The following is a 6000-nucleotide window of genomic DNA, read 5'->3' on the forward strand; positions in this document are numbered from 1 at the left end:
ACTTGTTTCGGTCCTGACACCGTCTGCTGGCAACTGGTGTAGGTCTACTCTTCATAGCTTGTCTCAGCTCTGAAAAAGATGCTGACTGTCAGTAAATGGATTTTAACTTAATAGGTTATGTTGGGAGGGTACCGTTCATCTCTTAGAACACTGATCATTCAGACCGTTCTCTCTAGGAAGAAAATGTATGCTTCAATATTCCTTAGAGTTTGGGTGGCATCTATCTCTTGCAATTTTAAAGGCTATACTATGCATTTCACCCAAAAGGAGTGTGCTTTAAGGCTTGCACAATTTCTACCTGTTCTGTTAATTGTCAGTGTCAGCATTTTTTGGATGCATGTGGCCATCGCCCTTGCTGTAAGCAGAGCCTGATACTATTTCTTTATTTTCCTCACTCTGTATCTAGTTAGAGAGCTAACCAGTGTAACAACCCAGTTTTATTGTATGCTCTGAAACCGACTGAGTAAGCAATAGCCAACATGCAAAGCCACTTACAAAAGTAAGGCAGGAGGGTCCAAAAATCAAATTACTGTCTTTTATATATGTAGATATCTATACAGATCTACATCACTAAGGAAGGAACTATAAAGCTTGAAAAAAACTGCAAACCTCTCCATCCTAATACTTCTATTTTTGCGGTATTTCCCTTAAGTCTCTTTCTATGTGCGTTCACACGTAAGCACAGCACTCATTTCATTCTGTAGTATTCTGCTCTTCACATTAAACTATCACAAGTTCTTTTCCCCCCATATATCTGCATAGTCTTCAGTTCTTTTTATTGGTTCCATCAAATGATACACCACCATTTATTAGGCTACTTCTGCAATGTTGCATGGTTATTTTTTTTTTACCACATTTTAACTCTAATAACCACTACTGCATTAAGTATCTCCATGTATAGAACTTTTTTCTTCTTTTGAACTACTTCTTTGGCATAACCTCAAGCACGGGATTGTTAGAGCATAGGGTGTGAATATATTATAAGCCTATTTTTCATGTTTGTAGTTGGCTTTCTTGTTTGCATAAAAGTAAAATCTGTTCCCTCCACCCAACACAAGCATCTCAATCAAGAGTTTTATTTTATTTATTTATTTATTTATTTATTTTTTAAAGGCTTTTTTTTTTTTTTTTTTTTTTAATTTATTTTTGGCTGTGTTGGGTCTTCGTTTCTGTGTGAGGGCTTTCTCTAGTTGCGGCAAGTGGGGGCCACTCTTCATCGTGGTGCGCGGGCCTCTCACCATCGCGGCCTCTCTTGTTGCGGAGCCCGGGCTCCAGACGCACAGGCTCAGTAGTTGTGGCTCACGGGCCTAGTTGCTCCGCAGCATGTGGGATCTTCCCAGACCAGGGCTCGAAACCCGTATCTCCTGAATTGGCAGGCAGATTCTCAACCACTGCGCCACCAGGGAAGCCCAAGAGTTTTATTTTTATCAAGCATTTCAGTTGTAATATTTCTTGAGAATGTTTTCTATGGCAAAATGAAAGAAAGGAACACACTGTTTCCCTTTCCATAATACAAACCATCAGCACTCAAGTGAGGTCTATGTGACAAAACCTATGCCCTTCTGGTTTTCTTATTGTATGAAGTGACCCGTATCTCACTTCTGTGTAAAAAGACAGTTGATGAGAAAGACAAAGCTCTTGTTCTCTGGGTGAGTGATTCATTGGTTGATTGCCTAGAGTTTTCCACTTGGGAGCAAATTCCTTCTGTGGTTTCCAGAGCTTGAAGAGACATTAGTTTGCTTTTCAATTTACATGGCCATTCTACTGAATCCACTGCACAGCACTCTGCAATTGTAATAGCCCCAATACATAACTTCACATTTGGAATGTAAAGTGCAACCATTCTTAATAGTTTAGTTTAATGGCCACTCTTTTCTTTCCCCTATGGTTTCTTGTATATTATTTTTTTAAGCAGACAGCCATTTTAATGCTACCACATTCTCCATTTAACGTACCGTCTGTAGTGAAAATCCTTTTAAAAACAACTATCGTCCCTTGGAAAGCAAATCACTCAGTATAAGAAAACATTGATCTACGGGAAGAAAATGACCCAATGAGCCCTAGTCTGGAATTTTCCTTTTTCTTTTCTTCCCCTCTAAGAAAAGTGAGCATGATGTATAAGAAAATGCATGAGTGTGAGCTATGGAGAGAGGAACTGTTGAGACCTGTGGGATGGCAGTTTTTAAGGTCCCTGGCAGACCATCACCTGTATATTTGTTTTACTTGAATGACTAGATTTTGAATTAAAGAAACCCTTTTTTTTTTTTTTTTTTTTTTAAGCCTTATGATGTTTCAGGTCACTTTAATTCCTTTTCTTCTTTCACCCCTTTGGCTGAACCCGGGAACCGTAGCCTTCCTGACTCTCCCCTTCAGTGCTATCTTCCGAGATCAGTAAAGTAAGAGTTCCTGCTCTCAGCTCTTGGGGTGGGGGGTGGGTGGCATCCCTGATTCTGTTACCAGGGAAACCAGTATCAGATGGGTGCAAAGAAGGTAAAGGGTTCAAGCATCTTATTTGAAGTAATGAACTAACACAACCCATAACTCCCCCTTCCCCCCCTGCCTATGTAATGTCATGGAAACAGGAACAGAAAAGCCAGCAACTGACAGTAAAGTCACGTGTCTCCGTGTCGCTCTAGGTGTCAGGCATCCTTTTGATATCTTCAAATGCCAATTTATACAATCCCATGACATCGTTGGGCTGGAAAGACTTTTATTTGAAGAGTGAATAAAATAGAATTCACCCAGCCAAGATGTCTGCTCTTCTAACCTTTTATCAAACAAATAAGAATTCAGGAATATGGTCTAGGTGATTATTACTGCTTTCCATCGTCGCCACTTTGTCAATGTGCAAACCTTGTCTACCATGTTTGTCTTTCTAATTTCTGAACTAATGCTTAAAAGCATGGTAACTATCTGCTAGTGGATGTAATTTATTTTATCAGATATTTTGACGCTCGGAATAGGTGGGCTTTTCATACCTTCAGTACGTGGAATGTAAATCTTAGTGTTGTTTTTAATCTCTGCCTAAACATTTAGTCATATTGTCTACTAATTCATATCCATTTTAGATGTTTTCCCTTCTAGAAGATGTGGACTCTCAGGATGAAGTAGTTGGAAATCTTAACGTACACATCTAAATAACTGAAAAGTTCTAAGTCGTCTCTAGCATCTGGGGAGCTGAATCCCGCACAGGTAAGGGAAATGCCGCTAAAAAAATGCTCTGTCACGGCTGCAGTTCAGTTGAACGTTTCAACAGGGGTTGGTTATTTTTTAGTAATGTGGGACAATTAGTAGCAGAAGGGACGCTTTAAAAGGAACAGAGTGCTTCAAAGTCATTTCAGCCCTCACCGTTGCCGTGTAGAGATGCTGGATTACTCACAGTATGAATTTTTGCCTTTCCAGTTGACTTTTGTTAAAATAAAAATACACTTCAGTATCCCATCTATTCTGGGCTCCTCTACTAACATTAGACTTAGATTATTTAGATTAAATTGACTAGATGTTCACTGTTTAAGTTTTAAACCTCAATGGATTATTTGCACTTGGTAAATATAAATTGCTACCTATTAATGGTGGTATGAAATATATAAACTTAAATTTCTTTGGCACAAACCTGCCTGACTGATAAAACACATCTTCAGAGCAATACCCCCTCTACAACTAGCTCTGCCGGAGACCACACTGCCCTTGCCAGCCACGTTCCTTTTCCTCTCGGCATCCACGCGGAGGGAAGCTTTCCTTCCCATTAGCCACAACTCAACAAGTTTTCTGAGGGCGAAGTGTTGAAGAGTTGGTTGGTTGGTTGGTTGGTTGGTTGAATGACTCACACGAGAAAAGTGCTGAAATGGATTTTGGTGCTGGCCTTTCTCCCCCTCCTGGAGAGAGAAACATGAAGATAAATCACCAGTTAGCCAATGTTTTCACAAGCTGAAAACCATTAAACTTACCATTTTCTCTGCTCCTCCTTCTCTTCTTGCTTTCCTCAAATTGACCGTGCGGTGGGTAAGGCTGACATCCCACCTGGCTTGTCTAAAGCCCTTGATGCATGTATGATTTCTTGGAGGTAGGCTGGGAGATACAGAAATGGGTATATATAAGCCTTTGATTTGAGTTAAACAGAAATTTCATTGTATGTAGTGTGTTGTTCCTTACGTTGGCAATTGACAGCTGCTCAGAAGCAGGTTATTAAATGCCTTGCCTTGCGTTAAGTGCCAGAACTTTTGGAGTAGCTTCCAGGCACAGTCACAGAAATATCAGTGACTGTCCTGTAAGAATGGGAAACTTTTCTCCCGGCGTTTCCATAGGCTGTTTCACAAGATTCTCTTCTCATCACTGTCTATATTTTGAATGACTCCGGTTTACGGCTACTTCGGTTTTAGGAATTGCAGTTCTATAATTTGCCGGTGATTGAAATCCTCAGTCATTCGGATCCACATTTCAATGATTCTAGCATGTGAGGAAAATCGTAGAAGAAATGAATGCCGATCAAATAAAACTAGAGTTCATAAAACATTAGAGCAAACCCTAAAGTCGGTTCTGAATTATACTTTATTTTTTGAACTTTAAATAGAAAACAACCACAGAGACATGTAGTCATGTGCAAGTGACACTGCCTTGTGCACTTTTTATTGAATCATAATGTTATTTTATTTTTTTTATAAATGTATTTATTTATTTTTGGCTGTGTTGGGTCTTCGTTGCTGAGCGCAGGCTTTCTCTAGTTGCAGCGAGCGGGGGCTACTTTTCATTGCGGTGCGCAGGCTTCTCATTGCGGTGGCTTCTCTTGTTGCAGAGCACGGGCTCTTGGCGTGCGGGCTTCAGTAGTTGTGGCTCGCAGCCTCAGTAGTTGTGACTCGCAGGCTCTAGAAAGCAGGCTCAGTAGTTGTGGTGCATGGGCTTAGTTGCTCCGTGGCACGTGGGATCTTCCCAGACCAGGGCTCAAACCCGTGTCCCCTGCATTGGCAGGCGGATTCTTAACCACTGCGCCACGAGGGAAGTCCCTCATAATGTTATTTTAATCACCAGTAGAGTCCCAGAGCAAATGCATGTCTGCATCACACTCCATAACAAGAGAGGCAAAGGAAACCAGGGTTTTTTCCCCAGCCTGAATAGAAAATCCCTTCTCCATCCAGGATTCAATGGAAGCATTTGCTAGCTAAAAGCACTAGACTTGACTTTTTAAAATGCAACATTTGCGGGCTTCCCTGGTGGCGCAGTGGTTGAGAATCTGCCTGCTAATGCAGGGGACACGGGTTCGAGCCCTGGTTTGGGAAGATCCCACATGCTGCGGAGCAACTAGGCCCGTGAGCCACAATTACTGAGCCTGCGCGTCTGGAGCCTGTGCTCCACAACAAGAGAGGCCGCGATAGTGAGAGGCCCGCGCACCGCGATGAAGAGTGGGCCCCGCTTGCCGCAACTAGAGAAAGCCCTCGCACAGAAAAAAAAAAAAAAAAAATGCAACATTTGACATGTTACAGGTTAATATAAACATATGGACAGGCCCCAGACACCAAATTTGCTCAACCTGACAAAACAGAGAATAATGTGCCTTTAAAATATGTGAAAAGTAAGAGGATACTTCATTTGTGTAAAAAGCCGTTACTTCATTCCACAAACATTTACTATGTGCAGGTAACTCTGGTAAGTGCTACTTGAAGGACATAATCACACTATGGTTAACATTTATTGAGTACTTACTGTATGTCAGGTACTTTACTAAGTGCTCTACTTGCCATGTTTTATTTAAAAAGAATAATAAGACATGGTTTCTGTCCTGAAGGAACTGCATCCAGGGCCAGGATTAGGGTGAGATGAGGACTGAGGCTCAAAGTTTAAGGTGATGCCAAAAATCTCAGTGAGCAAGATAAATCATGTTTTACTGCAATATTTAAAATATCAAAATTGGTGTAGAAATCTGATGACGTGGAGGAACACTCATTCATTGCTAGTGGGAATGCAAAATGGTACAGCTACTTTGGAAGATAGCTGGGCAGCTTCTTG

This window comes from Eschrichtius robustus, chromosome 10, assembly GCF_028021215.1.
Source record: "Eschrichtius robustus isolate mEscRob2 chromosome 10, mEscRob2.pri, whole genome shotgun sequence".
In the NCBI taxonomy this organism is placed as follows: Eukaryota; Metazoa; Chordata; class Mammalia; order Artiodactyla; family Eschrichtiidae; genus Eschrichtius; species Eschrichtius robustus.